This window comes from Brassica napus, unplaced genomic scaffold (genome assembly GCF_020379485.1).
Source record: "Brassica napus cultivar Da-Ae unplaced genomic scaffold, Da-Ae ScsIHWf_426;HRSCAF=657, whole genome shotgun sequence".
Classification (NCBI taxonomy): Eukaryota; Viridiplantae; Streptophyta; class Magnoliopsida; order Brassicales; family Brassicaceae; genus Brassica; species Brassica napus.
The window spans coordinates 1-18,691 of record NW_026016505.1 but is presented as its reverse complement, the minus strand read 5'-3'; positions in this window follow the sequence as shown (position 1 = coordinate 18,691).

Below are 18,691 nucleotides of genomic sequence, written 5' to 3'. Positions count from 1 at the left end.
TCTTCATCCCAACTCCTATGAGATTTATTCAACCTCCTGGTGATTCTCCACCACTTTATATATCCAAATCAAGCGTCTCACAAAGTGATTCATCCTGGTTTGATTGGAACGACGAAGAAGCTGTGCTATTCCCAAACTGGAAACTGAATCACCTGATTTGAAAGTGGGATAACTTCTTCATCCTAACTCCCATGAGATTTATTCAACTATTATCTTCTTCATCCATTTTATGTCTCCTTCAATTAATAGTGATTCTCCACCATTTTATGTATCCAGATCAAGCTTCTTACAAAGTGATTCATCCTGGTTTGATTGGAACGACGAAGAAGCTGTGCTATTCTGATGTGATCATGGAAAGCACCAAGGAATGGAATCATGAACCTGATCATGGAGAGCTTGTAGCTATGGAAGAACCTACACTTGAAGAATGTTTGAGCCGAAATAAAGCTTCTATCATCAGAGACAACTTGATCTACATTCAAGCTACTCTACACTCAAGCTGATCATCATCTAGGCAAGTAGCTTGTGTGTACTCTTTTTCCCTTGATTGGTTTTGTCCCATTGGGTTTTCCAATCAAGGTTTTTAATGAGGCCACAAGTTACTTCTCTTACCTCCTAGATGATTGATCTTGGTCTGTCCACATGAAGACCTTATGTTATATAATTTTATCTAAGTTTTTATGCTATGTTTTTATTTTCGAAAACTCTAGTCTTTGTTGTGTTTCCAAGGGAGCCTTGTCTTTATTTTCCTTGTATTTTCGAGACCTTGTGCATGTACAAGGCTTCTCCTTTATAATCTGGTCGTGGCCCCTTGTATCAGTATCCATCTTTTTATCAAAAACCTTTGTTTTCTCTTTTCTTCTTGCTTGACGAGTTGATTGAGTGTTGGTGTGTAATATCCAACTTCTGGTGTGTAATATCCAGAGACTAAGGGCTCTAGTTTGGTGTGTCATATCCAATCTATTGCCTAGGAGTATCAAGGAGCCTTTCCGCAGCCTCTTGTGTCACCATTCGTTCCACATACCTTGAGAAACTTGAGTCTTTTGATTCGTTTCTGCAAGGATTATCCCATCTGTTCCAGAGCATCATCCTAGGATCTCATCAAGTGGTATCAGAGCAACTCTGGAAGGGAAGTGTTCGATTTTTCTCTCTGATTTTCGTTTGGGTCTGTTCATATTCTGTCGAGTTTGATCTGATCTGTGTTCTTAGCGTTTAAATCTGATAAATCCGTTTGTGTTTGCTAAAAACCTGTCGATCTATTCTTATTCTCACTAGTTTTGATTGATCTATGATTGTGTTGTTGAGTTTTAATAAGATTCAAGCTTGTTGATCTCGTTTCTGATAAAAACTTTTCACATTCTTGTTGCAGAAGTAATCGATTTGCTTGATCTGTTTCTGTTTTGGATTTGTGTGATTCCGATCTGTTCTTATTGCTTTGAATATAATCTATCTTGTTTGGTTGATTAGATTTCGAATTTAATCTGTCTCTGTTTAAGATTGATCGATCATATTGCGTTGGTGAATTGTTCTGATTATCAGACTGTTTTATTTGATTTGCTTGTCGTTTTAAAATTGATCTGTTGTTAATTCTGAGTGTTGTTTCTCTTAGAACTAGTTACTGGTTTCTGTTTTATTTGTGTCTCAGGTACCAATGGAGAAGGAGCACAAAGGAAAACATCATCCAAAGAAAATAGAGAATGCTCAAGATCAACCAGAGATGAGTACAAGCAAAAGAGTTTGATCAGTTTGACAGGAACCGGAAGCATGCTGTATATGAATTTCAAATCCCTCCATTCCATGGCAAGGCGGCTCCTGAAGCTTATGTGAAGTGGGAAAAGAAGATTGAGTTGATTTTCAGTAGTCAACACTATGCTGAAAGAAAGAAGATTCAAATGGCTACTGCTGAGTTTTGTGGTCATGCTTTAAGATGGTGGAATCAGTTGATAAAGTGCAGAAGACTTGATGGAAAAGAACCAGTGGAAACATGGCTTAAGCTGAGGGCTTTGATGCGTAGAGAGTACGTTCCAAGACAGTACCACAAGGAAGTTATTCAAAAGCAGCCTGAGACAAAGCTATGTTCTTCATTATCAGTTCAGAAACAACCAGATAGCAAGAGATCAAGTCCATCTAGTAACCTGGTTTCATCAAGCAAAACATCAACCCATTCCTTGGAAGATAGCATAAGGAAGGCAATTTCACAAGCGTTTAGGGATGTGGAGAAACAACTTAAACAGTCCAAGACTATATCTCCATCCTTAGAAGTACAGAACCAAGCGCTTTCCTCAACTGTCTCAGAACTCAAAGATGCAGAACCAGACTCAGTTGCACAATCAGACTTGGCTGCACTAGTTCAAGAAGATCAAACCGAGATTCCAACAATCACCATTCAGAAAGATGATCAACCCATCAAGGACGACCTGATTCTCTTCAAACAGGATGTAATAGAAGAGGAGGCACCCATGGAATCAAAATCAGACAGTGGAGTAGAGCATCTATTTGTCACTGATTCAAACGGTCAAACGGTTTCCAAAGGACATTCTTGGGTACTTTTCTCATCAGTCCTTTTGTGTGGAACAAGACCAGAGAAGTAGAGCTTTCAAGACACCAACTGGGCATGGAACATGTTGTATTTGAGCCTGGAGGAGAGTTGTGGAATCACAGGAACCATCCCTTAGTGATTGAGAAGAAATCGGCAGCAACAACAATTGTTTTTGGTGATCTTTTACCCTCTGAAGCTAAAGGGATGCACGTCTCAGCTCAGCAAGATTTTCACTACGAAACCAATTGGAGAATGTTACCCACTCTTTCCTGGATCCAACAAACCAGAAAACGCAGCAAATGGCCTCCTGATCATCAAGATATTGTCAATTCCGCAAAACATATCGGTTTAGCCAAATTCTGTGAGCTGCTTATATCAGATTGGGGTGGAAGGTTACAGTTCTACTTGTGGAAAACTGGAGCATATTCCAGCATACTTATCATCCTTGGAGAGTGCTCTGCTCGTAGTAGAACCAGTTGGGGCAATAAAGAGTTGGAAGCTGATCAAATGCCTTGCTTCTTGATCATGTCAAGGTGTGGAAGCCACCAGATTTGCAAAAGCTTCAATACCATTTCAGAGATTATCAAACCAAGAGTGGAGATGGAGATTTCACTAGATTAAATGGTGAAGTGATTACTGGAATAGGAGGAGAACTCATGTTTTCTTCTCAAATCAAGGAGAAACCACCAGATGGACTCAGTCTACATCAATCTCCAAATAAACCAACCCGAGGTAATTATCTAGACTCAAAGAAACGCATGAAACCTGATTTGCTTTCTATTGGTACAGGTCAAACAGTTCTGAGTACTAGAATTTTCGAAAAGAGAGCTATAGTAATGATCAGAGTATCAGAATGGATCCTTGGCTAAATTGGAGATGCAACAATCAAATCTTGGAAGCTGTCTAGCCGCCAACTTTGACATAGGAGCAGTCCAAGGATCATATCTCAGCAACCAGAAGGAATTAAGCAACAAACTCAACTGCAATGGAAACTACACTCATCAGGGTCTCACGTCGAACTGGAATCATGACCAAAGCTTCTCAAATAAAAGAGTTATGGGTTCTACAAAACGGGTGATTCTGTGTTTGATTTGTTTGAATTTTTCTGAGTATAGAACATCTCAATCCTATATATGGCGACCAGGTGAGCATGCTAAGGTAACCAATCATGTTTTCAAGAGTTCTTTATTGATTACACAGATATGATGCACTTGTTTTGTCAAAGAGTCATGTGCAGATTATATGGAAGCTTTGAAGCATGCAAAGACAAAGAACAAACGTGAGGAAGACAAACGTTTCAAGCCGCCTGATCTAATCCAGGAGAGACATCAGGACGTCACTTGCTTCATCCTCATCAAAGAAGCACCTCCAGATCACATACAGCCAACAAAACCGAAAATATAACTTGGGATAAGATCTTGCTCTATGATGATTTTGCTTGTGTTAACTTGTCTTGTTTCAAAGTATCAGTTTTAAGTAATCCTCAGGAGTGAGGAAAGCCAATGGATCAGTTCCTTTCTACCTAATAGAACCAGTCAGCGACAATGCCTATCAAAGAGGCTTGCAAGGTAAGTGTAATCTGATTATAAACTCTGATGTTACTGACTTGGTCCCTTCTATTGCAGTTAACACAGATTTGAGGACAAATCTTTTTGAAGTGTGATACAAGCCTAAGCTACCAAAGGCTGTACGTTCCCAAGCAAGAGAGAAGGAGCCGATCTAACACAAGGGTGATCCGGATGGACTGATCTAATCAACCAAGGGATCTGAACTGGAACTGTATGATGGGATGAAGTGCACCACACGAGAGATGGGAGGCTCGTGATACAACACAAGGTTCCTCTAGGCCGTGGAGGTACTGGTCTCACAAGGCAAAGAGAAGGAGGCGAGTTCTATCTTGAGAGCTCTAGGGTTTTCTTTAAAAGAAAAGTTTATGATTATTCAAAGTCTGCCCCAAAAGTGGGCTTGCGAAAACATATAAATAGGACTAAGGGAACAGGCTCCACTTAGGTCACGAAAATACAAATAAGGAAACAAACTATAATGTAAAACATGAAATAAGGTCATGAGGCTTCTTAGCCTTGGATCGAACTTGGCACTTGGGATAAGTGTGAAGCAAGTTGTGGCCTCGTTAAAAACCTTCTCTGGAAAACCCATTTGGGACAAAACCAAGAGTAAGGGAAAAAGAGCACACACAAAGAGCTTGGCCTAGTTGCTAGATTCGTCCAAGAGACTTGCTAGGCAAGTTGATCTTCCATGGTAATGATCATCAGGTTGGTGTGGCATTGCTCCGGGATGAATGGCCACATATCCTCACTTGATGCTTGTTTCTCCTTAACCGGTTCTGCACCCTTTAGTTCATCTTGCTTCAAGCTTGGTTCACCAGCCAGTTTAACCTGTCCAAGATCAGAAGCAAGTATCATGCTCTCATTAAATTTATGTTGAAGTACCTTAGCTCTTTGTCTAGTGATAGCTCCCTTGAATACGGTTGGTACTGGCACTTCTTGGACTGTCTCTGATTTGGTTATGTTGCTGATCATGTCCTGGATATCAGGTTCAGTTAAGTCTGGTTCCGGCTCTGGTTGAATGTCCTCATCATTCCCTCCCTCTTCAAAAGGTTTTGACCTCAAAACTGGTTCATCTGCAAAACAAGGAGATAGATCAGTAACATTGAAAGTAGAAGACACATTCAACTCACCTGGCAGATCAAGACGGTAGGCATTGTTGTTGATCCTCTCAACAACTTGAAATGGGCCGTCCCCTCTTGGCTTCAGCTTGGAACTTCTCTGGTTAGGAAACCTTTCTTGCCGCATGTGTAACCAAACCCACTCCCCTGGTTCAAATACAATGTCCTTGCGGCCCTTGTTGGCATGTTTAGTGTACTGCTCAGTCCTCTTCTCTAAATTCTCTTGAACCTTCTGATGGAGTTCTTTGACATAAGCAGCTTTAGCTTCCCCGGTAAGACTGACAACTTCAGCTGGAGGTAATGGTTTAAGATCCAAAGGGGTTTTCGGGTTGAACCCATAGGCTGCCTCAAAGGGGGACATCTTAGTGGCTGAATGCTGAGCTCGGTTGTATGCAAATTCGATGAATGGAATACAATCAACCCAATTCTTCATGTTCTTCCCAATGGTTGCCCTAAGCAGCGTAGAGAGCGTCCTGTTGACAACTTCAGTCTGCCCATCAGTTTGGGGATGGCAAGTAGTAGAGAATAGCAACTTTGTACCCAACTTCTTCCATAGTGTTCTCCAAAAGTGGCTGAGGAACTTGGTGTCTCGGTCAGATACAATAGTCCTTGGCACCCCATGTAAGCGCACTACCTCCTTAAAGAACAGATCAGCAGTTTTGGACGCATCATTCACCTTGGCACAAGGTATGAAGTGTGCCATTTTGGAGAATCTGTCCACGACAACAAAGATTGAATCCTTGTGATGAATTTTTGGTAATCCTAGGACAAAATCCATGGAGATGTCTACCCAAGGAGCTGTAGGAATCGGCAGTGGCATGTAAAGGCCATGAGGCTGGACTCTAGACTTAGCCTTCTTGCAAGTCACACATCTGGCGCAATGAGATTCTACTGATTTCTTAAGATGCGGCCAATAGAAATGTTCCCTGACCACAGCAAGTGTCTTATCTACTCCAAAGTGACCCATGAGCCCTCCTCCGTGAGCCTCTCTAGTGATTAGATCTCTCAAGGAGCATTGAGGAATGCATAATCTCCTGCCCTTGAAAAGAAATCCCTCATGCAAGTAGAACTTTCCTTGTGGTCCTTTGGTGCAACTTGAGTAGATAGCAGCAAGATCCGGATCTTCTCCGTACAAACTTTTGATGAACTCAAATCCCAACACCTTTGCTTCCATGGTTGCAATCAAAGCATATCTCCTGGAGAGTGCATCTGCTACAATGTTCTCCTTGCCCTTCTTATACTTGATAATGTAGGGAAATGTCTCAATAAACTCTAACCAGCGAGCATGTCTCCTCTTGAGATTGGTTTGCCCTCTTAGATGTTTAAGGGTTTCATGGTCAGTGTGTACCACGAATTCTTTAGACAGCAGGTAGTGCTGCCATGTCTCCAAAGCTCTCACCAAGGCATACAACTCTTTATCATAGGTCGGATAATTAAGAGCTGCTCCACCAAGCTTCTCACTGAAGTAAGCCACGGGTTTTCCTTCTTGAATAAGAACTGCCCCTATCCCAATCCCTGATGCATCACATTCTACTTCAAAGGTCTTATTGAAGTCGGGTAAGACCAGTACTGGTGCATGGGTCAGGCGATACTTCAAGGTCTGAAAGGCTTCCTGTTGAGCTTTTTCCCAAATGAACCCAATACTCTTCTTCACCACAGCAGTAAGGGGTGCAGCTATACTACTGAAATCCTTGACAAACCGCCTGTAGAAGCTAGCTAGGCCATGGAAACTTCTAACTTGGCTGATGTTTGTTGGAGTCGGCCACTCTTGAATGGCCTTAACCTTCTCTTCATCAACCTGTAAGCCCTGTGAACTCACAACAAAACCTAGGAAGACAAGTTTATCAGTGCAGAATGTGCACTTCTTGAGGTTTGCATAAAGCCCTTCTTGTCGAAGTGTCTCTAGTACTTGCTCAAGATGTGTCACATGATCAAGTAAACTAGTACTGTAAATTAAAATGTCATCAAAATAAACCACAACAAACTTACTGATGTATGGCCTAAGAATGTGGTTCATGAGACGCATGAAAGTACTAGGAGCATTGCTAAGTCCAAATGGCATCACCAACCATTCATATAGACCTTGCTTTGTTTTAAAAGCTGTCTTCCACTCATCTCCCTCTTTCATTCTTACCTGATGGTACCCACTCTTAAGATCAATCTTGGAGAAGATGGTGGCTCCGCTTAGCTCATCTAACATGTCATCAAGCCGTGGGATGGGGTGTCTATACTTGATGGTGATGTTGTTGATGGCTCGGCAGTCTACACACATTCTCCATGTCCCGTCCTTCTTTGGTACAAGTAAGACAGGCACAGCGCAAGGACTGAGACTCTCCCTCACGTATCCTTTGTCTAATAGGTCCTGTACTTGTCTCTCCAACTCCTTAGTCTCTTCCGGGTTCACCCTATAAGCCGGTTTGTTTGGCAGGGCAGCTCCTGGCACAAAATCTATCTGGTGCTCAATGCCTCGGAGTGGGGGTAAACCGTGCGGAATCTCCTCTGGAAACACATCTTTGAACATGTCAAGAAGCTTAGTAATCTCTGGATGAAGAGTTAACTCATCAGAACCTGCACTCAAAAGCTCCTTAAAGATCATTAGTAGCATTGTGTGTTTGGTAGTAGCAGCCTTTCTTACACAGCTAGAACGGATAAGAAAGTTTGATTTAACAGACTTTTCCTTTTCCTTAACCATTTGCAAATGAATTTCATGAACTTGTGTTGGAGTGAGAGGCGCTAAGCTTATCTTACGCTTATCATGCATGAATGTATACATATTAGTTCTACCATCATGCTTAGTTTCTCTATCCCACTGCCATGGTCTTCCTAGCAATACATGTCCAGCTTGCATAGGGACTACGTCACAAACTACTTCATCTTGATACTTACCAATGCTAAATGGAATGCTCACTTGTTCCTTAATTTTAAGCTCAACCTTATCATCTAACCACCTTAGCCTATATGGATGCGGATGCTTTGTCTTTTCTAAACCAAGTTTTTCTACCATGTAAGCGCTAGCAGCATTGGTACAAGACCCACCATCTATAATAAGGTTACATACCTTGCCTTTTATGGTGCAACGGCTGTGGAATATGTTTTCTCTTTGGATTGTCTCGGCGGGTTGAACTAAGACGCTAAGCACACGTCGGATCATCAAGCTCTCTCCCACATCAGCATATTCAACTTCTCCATACTCTTCTTGAATCTCAGGTACTTCTCCTTCATCACGAGATTCATAGCCATCATCGGTGAGCAGCATAACCCTCTGGTTTGGGCACTCTCTTGCCATGTGCCCTCGGCCTCTACATTTGAAACAGGTGATGTCTCTGGCACGTTGGGGGTTGGTAGTTTTGGCTGGCTCGGTTTTGTTGTCCTTCGTGGGTTCGGTGGTGCGAGGCTTAGGCCGGCTGTCTCCTTCAACCCCTTTTCCTTTGTCCACCGACTTGTTGTAGTTGCTATTGCTTGAATTCCAAGAAACTTGAGACTTGCCCTTGGAGCTCTTCTTCTTGATGTGTTGTTCAGCTTGGATAGCTAGATGGAACAGGTCCTTCATGTCAGCATAAACATGTCTCTCCACCTTGCAGCTTAACCTCTCCTGTAAACCATCAAGGAACTGAGCCATGGTAGCTTCCTCATCTTCATTAAGGTCCAAACGGTTTCTTAGTTTCTCAAACTCTTCATAGTACTCTTCCACTGACTTGCTGCCTTGCTTGAGTGCCCGTAACTTCCTTTGCAAGTCTCTGTGAAAGTGTTGAGGCACAAACCGTTGCTTCATCGCATCTTTCATGTCTAGCCAAGAGTCTAGTTGCCTCAGGCCGTTCCTTCTCCTATCGGAGCACAATCTATCCCACCAGGAAAGTGCATTGTCCGTGAGCTGAGCTACTGCCAAAGCAACTCTTTTAGGACCAGGGTGGTTATAGTAGGCAAAAATGTGATCCATCCTTTTCTCCCAGTCTAGGTAAGCTTCTGGATCAACCTTCCCGCATAGCCGGGAGCATTCATCTTGATGTGCTCTGGCCCTTGGTTATAGTTTTGTTGGCGTGGGGCTCTGTGTTGAGGTAGGAGTTCCTCTTCTTCAAACCCTTGGTGCCGGTTTTGCCTGCGTGGAGCTCTGGGTTGAGGTGCAAACCCTTCCTCCTCTTCTTCGTCACCATAGTCATCTGGTTGCAACCCTGCTCTCTGGTTTGGTATTGGACCGTGCTGCTGTCCCGTGTCTTCATCAGTCTGCTGGTTCCGGGTGCTAGTCTCCGGGTTGTCATGGACGGGCACTCCATATCTTCTGTTGTTTGGATTCAAGAACCTATCAACGTTCCGTACTGGTTGCAAAGGAGGAGGTCTTTGCTCAACTCTAGTCATCCTTTCCCAAGGTCTTGCCGCATAACCCTCATCTCTTCTCTCAAAGCGTTGAGGACTTGCATCATGGTAGCTTGCTCACTCGCTTCTCCCATGTATGCGGTTGAGTTGTACCTTGCAAGATAAACAAGAGATGCCTTAGCTTTTTTTTATAAATTCGAATAGGCAAAGATACTAATAAAAGCTGTAGTAGAATTAAAATTGGAAAGACTTGGAGAAGGTGATCGACCGGAAGGAATAATTTGAAACTCTTTGCAAATATGGAAACCGAATAAACCTGTCGATCAACAATTGGAAACCAATTATGCAATCCTAGCAACACGTTTTTATTTTTTTTTTTTGACTTTATGAAGATTAAACTAAGCAGGACAGGATGTAACAATCGGATGCAAGCAAGATGTGAAGAAAACAACTAAGTGCAACAATGAAACGCGATCTCTTTATTTGGTTTATGATTTCATGAAAGCAGAAACAATGGATCACAAATCGGATGCAAATAAAAGAGACAAGGATAGATATAACCTGATGCTGAAGGAACTTCAGCTCTGATACCAGAAATGATACAAGCCTAAGCTATCAAAGGCTGTACGTTCCCAAGCAAGAGAGAAGGAGCCGATCTAACACAAGGGTGATCCGGATGGACTGATCTAATCAACCAAGGGATCTGAACTGGAACTGTATGATGGGATGAAGTGCACCACACGAGAGATGGGAGGCTCGTGATACAACACAAGGTTCCTCTAGGCCGTGGAGGTACTGGTCTCACAAGGCAAAGAGAAGGAGGCGAGTTCTAGCTTGAGAGCTCTAGGGTTTTCTTTAAAAGAAAAGTTTATGATTATTCAAAGTCTGCCCCAAAAGTGGGCTTGCGAAAACATATAAATAGGACTAAGGGAACAGGCTCCACTTAGGTCACGAAAGTACAAATAAGGAAACAAACTATAATGTAAACATGAAATAAGGTCATGAGGCTTCTTAGCCTTGGATCGAACTTGGCACTTGGGATAAGTGTGAAGCAAGTTGTGGCCTCGTTAAAAACCTTCCCTGGAAAACCCATTTGGGACAAAACCAAGAGTAAGGGAAAAAGAGCACACACAAAGAGCTTGGCCTAGTTGCTAGATTCGTCCAAGAGACTTGCTAGGCAAGTTGATCTTCCATGGTAATGATCATCAGGTTGGTGTGGCATTGCTCCGGGATGAATGGCCACATATCCTCACTTGATGCTTGTTTCTCCTTAACCGGTTCTGCACCCTTTAGTTCATCTTGCTTCAAGCTTGGTTCACCAGCCAGTTTAACCTGTCCAAGATCAGAAGCAAGTATCATGCTCTCATTAAATTTATGTTGAAGTACCTTAGCTCTTTGTCTAGTGATAGCTCCCTTGAATACGGTTGGTACTGGCACTTCTTGGACTGTCTCTGATTTGGTTATGTTGCTGATCATGTCCTGGATATCAGGTTCAGTTAAGTCTGGTTCCGGCTCTGGTTGAATGTCCTCATCAAAGTGGGAGGGATGAATGTGGATCATGAAAGCCCAAGGAATGGAATCATGAACCGATCATGGGAGCTTGTAGCTAATGGAAGAACCTACACTTTGAAGAATGTTTGAGCCGAAATAAGCTTCCTATCATCAAGACACTTGATCTACATTCAAGCCTACTCTACAACACAAGCTGATCATCATCTAGGCAAGTAGCTTGTGTGTAACTCTTTTCCCTGAGGTTTTGTCCCACTGGGTTTTCCAATCAAGTTTTTAATGAGGCCACCAAGTTACTTCTTCTTACCTCCTAGATGAATTGATCTTGGTCTGTCCACATGAGCCCTTATGTTAATATTTTAAATCTAAGTTTTTATGCTATGTTTTTATTTTCGAACACTCTAGTCTTTTTTGTGTTTCCAAGGGAGCCTTTTCTTTATTTTCCTTTTATTTTCGAGACCTTGTCAGGTACAAGGCTTCTCTTTATATCTGGTCGTGGCCCCTTGTAATCAAGTATCCTCTTTTTATCCAAAAAACCTTTGTTTTCTCTTTTCTTCTTGCTTGACGATTATTGAGTTGTTGGTGTGTATATCCAACTTCTGGTGTGTATTCCAGAGACTAAGGCTCTAGTTTGGTGTGTCATATCCCATCTATTGCCTAGAGTATCAAGGAGCCTTTCCGCAGCTTCTTTTGTCACCATTCGTTCCACATACCTTGAGAAACTTGAGTCTTTTTGATCGTTTCTGCAAGGATTCCCATCTGTTCCGAGCATCATCCTAGGATCTCATCATATTCCCAAACTGGGAAATGGAATCACCTGATTTGAAAATGGATAACTTCTTCTTGCCAACTCCTATGAGATTTATTCAACTTCCTGGTGATTCTCCCCACACTTTATGTATCCAAATCAAGCTTCTTACAAAGTGATTCATCCTGGTTTGATTGGAACGACGAAGAAGCTGTGCTATTCCCAAACTGGGAAACTGGAATCACCTGATTTGAAAGTGGGATAACTTCTTCATCTCACTCCAATGAGATTTATTCAACTTCCTGGTGATTCTCCACCACTTTATGTATCCAAATCAAGCTTCTCACAAAGATATCATCCTGGTTTGATTGGAACGACGAAGAAGCTGTGCTATTCCCAAACTGGGAAACTGGAATCACCTGATTTGAAAGTGGGATAACTTCTTCATCCAACTCCTATGAAATTTATTCAACTTCCTGGTGATTCTCCACCACTTTATGTATCCAAATCAAGCTTCTTACACAAGTGATTCATCCTGGTTTGATTGGAACGACGAAGAAACTGTGCTATTCCCAAACTGGAAACTGGAATCACCTGATTTGAAAGTGGGATAACTTCTTCTTGCCAACTCCTATGAGATTTATTCAACTCCCTGGTGATTCTCCACCACTTTATGTATCCAAATCAAGCTTCTTACAAAGTGATTCATCCTGGTTTGATTGGAACGACGAAGAAGCTCTGCTATTCCCATTCCCAAACTGGGAAACTGGAATCACCTGATTTGAAAGTGGGATAACTTCTTCATCCCAACTCCTATGAAACTCTATGATTTTATTCAACTTCCTGGTGATTCTCCACCACTTTATGTATCCAAATCAAGCTTCTCACAAAAAGATTCATCCTGGTTTGATTGGAACGACGAAGAAGCTTTGCTATTCCCAAACTGGGAAACTGGAATCACCTGATTTGAAAGTGGGATAACTTCTTCATCCCAACTCCTATGAGATTTATTCAACTCCTGGTGATTCTCCACCACTTTATGTATCCAAATCAAGCTTCTTACAAAGTGATTCATCCTGGTTTGATTGGAACGACGAAGAAGCTGTGCTATTCCCAAACTGGGAAACTGGAATCACCTGATTTGAAAGTGGGATAACTTCTTCTTGCCAACTCCTATGAGATTTATTCAACTTCCTGGTGATTCTCCACCACTTTATGTATCCAAATCAAGCTTCTTACAAAGTGATTCATCCTGGTTTGATTGGAACGACGAAGAAGCTGTGCTATTCCCAAACTGGGAAACTGGAATCACCTGATTTGAAAGTGGGATAACTTCTTCATCCCAACTCCTATGAGATTTATTCAACTTCCTGGTGATTCTCCACCACTTTATGTATCCAAATCAAGCTTCTCACAAAGTGATTCATCCTGGTTTGATTGGAACGACGAAGAAGCTGTGCTATTCCCAAACTGGGAAACTGGAATCACCTGATTTGAAAGTGGGATAACTTCTTCATCCCAACTCCTATGAGATTTATTCAACTTCCTGGTGATTCTCCACCACTTTATGTATCCAAATCAAGCTTCTTACAAAGTGATTCATCCTGGTTTGATTGGAACGACGAAGAAGCTGTGCTATTCCCAAACTGGGAAACTGGAATCACCTGATTTGAAAGTGGGATAACTTCTTCATCCCAACTCCTATGAGATTTATTCAACTTCCTGGTGATTCTCCCCACTTTATGTATCCAAATCAAGCTTCTCACAAAGTGATTCATCCTGGTTTGATTGGAACGACGAAGAAGCTGTGCTATTCCCAAACTGGGAAACTGGAATCACCTGATTTGAAAGTGGGATAACTTCTTCATCCCAACTCCTATGAGATTTATTCAACTTCCTGGTGATTCTCCACCACTTTATGTATCCAAATCAAGCTTCTTACAAAGTGATTCATCCTGGTTTGATTGGAACGACGAAGAAGCTGTGCTATTCCCAAACTGGGAAACTGGAATCACCTGATTTGAAAGTGGGATAACTTCTTCATCCCAACTCCTATGAGATTTATTCAACTTCCTGGTGATTCTCCACCACTTTATGTATCCAAATCAAGCTTCTTACAAAAGTGATTCATCCTGGTTTGATTGGAACGACGAAGAAGCTGTCTATTCCCAAACTGGGAAACTGGAATCACCTGATTTGAAAGTGGGATAACTTCTTCATCCCAACTCCTATGAGATTTATTCAACTTCCTGGTGATTCTCCACCACTTTATGTATCCAAATCAAGCTTCTTACAAAGTGATTCATCCTGGTTTGATTGGAACGACGAAGAAGCTGTGCTATTCCCAAACTGGGAAACTGGAATCACCTGATTTGAAAGTGGGATAACTTCTTCATCCCAACTCCTATGAGATTTATTCAACTTCCTGGTGATTCTCCACCACTTTATGTATCCAAATCAAGCTTCTTACAAAGTGATTCATCCTGGTTTGATTGGAACGACGAAGAAGCTGTGCTATTCCCAAACTGGGAAACTGGAATCACCTGATTTGAAAGTGGGATAACTTCTTCATCCCAACTCCTATGAGATTTATTCAACTTCCTGGTGATTCTCCACCACTTTATGTATCCAAATCAAGCTTCTTACAAAGTGATTCATCCTGGTTTGATTGGAACGACGAAGAAGCTGTGCTATTCCCAAACTGGGAAACTGGAATCACCTGATTTGAAAGTGGGATAACTTCTTCATCCCAACTCCTATGAGATTTATTCAACTTCCTGGTGATTCTCCACCACTTTATGTATCCAAATCAAGCTTCTTACAAAGTGATTCATCCTGGTTTGATTGGAACGACGAAGAAGCTGTGCTATTCCCAAACTGGGAAACTGGAATCACCTGATTTGAAAGTGGGATAACTTCTTCATCCCAACTCCTATGAGATTTATTCAACTTCCTGGTGATTCTCCACCACTTTATGTATCCAAATCAAGCTTCTCACAAAGTGATTCATCCTGGTTTGATTGGAACGACGAAGAAGCTGTGCTATTCCCAAACTGGAAACTGGAATCACCTGATTTGAAAGTGGGATAACTTCTTCATCCCAACTCCTATGAGATTTATTCAACTTCCTGGTGATTCTCCACCACTTTATGTATCCAAATCAAGCTTCTCACAAAGTGATTCATCCTGGTTTGATTGGAACGACGAAGAAGCTGTCCTATTCCCAAACTGGAAACTGGAATCACCTGATTTGAAAGTGGGATAACTTCTTCATCCCAACTCCTATGAGATTTATTCAACTTCCTGGTGATTCTCCACCACTTTATGTATCCAAATCAAGCTTCTTACAAAGTGATTCATCCTGGTTTGATTGGAACGACGAAGAAGCTGTGCTATTCCCAACTGGGAAACTGGAATCACCTGATTTGAAAGTGGGATAACTTCTTCATCCCAACTCCTATGAGATTTATTCAACTTCCTGGTGATTCTCCACCACTTTATGTATCCAAATCAAGCTTCTCACAAAGTGATTCATCCTGGTTTGATTGGAACGACGAAGAAGCTGTGCTATTCCCAAACTGGGAAACTGGAATCACCTGATTTGAAAGTGGGATAACTTCTTCATCCAACTCCTATGAGATTTATTCAACTTCCTGGTGATTCTCCACCACTTTATGTATCCAAATCAAGCTTCTTACAAAGTGATTCATCCTGGTTTGATTGGAACGACGAAGAAGCTGTGCTATTCCCAAACTGGGAAACTGGAATCACCTGATTTGAAAGTGGGATAACTTCTTCATCCCAACTCCTATGAGATTTATTCAACTTCCTGGTGATTCTCCACCACTTTATGTATCCAAATCAAGCTTCTTACAAAGTGATTCATCCTGGTTTGATTGGAACGACGAAGAAGCTGTGCTATTCCCAAACTGGGAAACTGGAATCACCTGATTTGAAAGTGGGATAACTTCTTCATCCCAACTCCTATGAGATTTATTCAACTTCCTGGTGATTCTCCACCACTTTATGTATCCAAATCAAGCTTCTTACAAAGTGATTCATCCTGGTTTGATTGGAACGACGAAGAAGCTGTGCTATTCCCAAACTGGAAACTGGAATCACCTGATTTGAAAGTGGGATAACTTCTTCATCCCAACTCCTATGAGATTTATTCAACTTCCTGGTGATTCTCCACCACTTTATGTATCCAAATCAAGCTTCTTACAAAGTGATTCATCCTGGTTTGATTGGAACGACGAAGAAGCTGTGCTATTCCCAAACTGGGAAACTGGAATCACCTGATTTGAAAGTGGGATAACTTCTTCTTCATGCAACTCCTATGAGATTTATTCAACTTCCTGGTGATTCTCCACCACTTTATGTATCCAAATCAAGCTTCTTACAAAGTGATTCATCCTGGTTTGATTGGAACGACGAAGAAGCTGTGCTATTCCCAAACTGGGAAACTGGAATCACCTGATTTGAAAGTGGGATAACTTCTTCATCCAACTCCTATGAGATTTATTCAACTTCCTGGTGATTCTCCACCACTTTATGTATCCAAATCAAGCTTCTTACAAAGTGATTCATCCTGGTTTGATTGGAACGACGAAGAAGCTGTGCCTATTCCCAAACTGGGAAACTGGAATCACCTGATTTGAAAGTGGGATAACTTCTTCATCCCAACTCCTATGAGATTATTCAACTTCCTGGTGATTCTCCACCACTTTATGTATCCAAATCAAGCTTCTTACAAAGTGATTCATCCTGGTTTGATTGGAACGACGAAGAAGCTGTGCTATTCCCAAACTGGAAACTGGAATCACCTGATTTGAAAGTGGGATAACTTCTTCATCCAACTCCTATGAGATTTATTCAACTTCCTGGTGATTCTCCACCACTTTATGTATCCAAATCAAGCTTCTTACAAAGTGATTCATCCTGGTTTGATTGGAACGACGAAGAAGCTGTGCTATTCCCAAACTGGGAAACTGGAATCACCTGATTTGAAAGTGGGATAACTTCTTCATCCAACTCCTATGAGATTTATTCAACTTCCTGGTGATTCTCCACCACTTTATGTATCCAAATCAAGCTTCTTACAAAGTGATTCATCCTGGTTTGATTGGAACGACGAAGAAGCTGTGCTATTCCCAAACTGGAAACTGGAATCACACCTGATTTGAAAGTGGGATAACTTCTTCATCCCAACTCCTATGAGATTTATTCAACTTCCTGGTGATTCTCCACCACTTTATGTATCCAAATCAAGCTTCTTACAAAGTGATTCATCCTGGTTTGATTGGAACGACGAAGAAGCTGTGCTATTCCCAAACTGGGAAACTGGAATCACCTGATTTGAAAGTGGGATAACTTCTTCATCCCAACTCCTATGAGATTTATTCAACTTCCTGGTGATTCTCCACCACTTTATGTATCCAAATCAAGCTTCTTACAAAGTGATTCATCCTGGTTTGATTGGAACGACGAAGAAGCTGTGCTATTCCCAACTGGGAAACTGGAATCACCTGATTTGAAAGTGGGATAACTTCTTTTCTCCAACTCCTATGAGATTTATTCAACTTCCTGGTGATTCTCCACCACTTTATGTATCCAAATCAAGCTTCTTACAAAGAGATTCATCCTGGTTTGATTGGAACGACGAAGAAGCTGTGCTATTCCCAAACTGGGAAACTGGAATCACCTGATTTGAAAGTGGGATAACTTCTTCATCCCAACTCCTATGAGATTTATTCAACTTCCTGGTGATTCTCCACCACTTTATGTATCCAAATCAAGCTTCTTACAAAGTGATTCATCCTGGTTTGATTGGAACGACGAAGAAGCTGTGCTATTCCCAAACTGGGAAACTGGAATCACCTGATTTGAAAGTGGGATAACTTCTTCATCCCAACTCCTATGAGATTTATTCAACTTCCTGGTGATTCTCCACCACTTTATGTATCCAAATCAAGCTTCTTACAAAGTGATTCATCCTGGTTTGATTGGAACGACGAAGAAGCTGTGCTATTCCCAAACTGGGAAACTGGAATCACCTGATTTGAAAGTGGGATAACTTCTTCTTCATGCCAACTCCTATGAGATTTATTCAACTTCCTGGTGATTCTCCACCACTTTATGTATCCAAATCAAGCTTCTTACAAAGTGATTCATCCTGGTTTGATTGGAACGACGAAGAAGCTGTGCTATTCCCAAACTGGAAACTGGAATCACCTGATTTGAAAGTGGGATAACTTCTTCATCCCAACTCCTATGAGATTTATTCAACTTCCTGGTGATTCTCCACCACTTTATGTATCCAAATCAAGCTTCTTACAAAGTGATTCATCCTGGTTTGATTGGAACGACGAAGAAGCTGTGCTATTCCCAAACTGGGAAACTGGAATCACCTGATTTGAAAGTGGGATAACTTCTTCATCCCTCCTATGAGATTTATTCAACTTCCTGGTGATTCTCCACCACTTTATGTATCCAAATCAAGCTTCTCACAAAGTGATTCATCCTGGTTTGATTGGAACGACGAAGAAGCTGTGCTATTCCCAAACTGGAAACTGGAATCACCTGATTTGAAGTGGGATAACTTCTTCATCCAACTCCTATGAGATTTATTCAACTTCCTGGTGATTCTCCACCACTTTATGTATCCAAATCAAGCTTCTCACAAAGTGATTCATCCTGGTTTGATTGGAACGACGAAGAAGCTGTGCTATTCCCAAACTGGGAACTGGAATCACCTGATTTGAAAGTGGGATAACTTCTTCATCCCAACTCCTATGAGATTTATTCAACTTCCTGGTGATTCTCCACCACCACTTTTATGTATCCAAATCAAGCTTCTTACAAAATGAAATGCATCCTGGTTTGATTGGAACGCGAG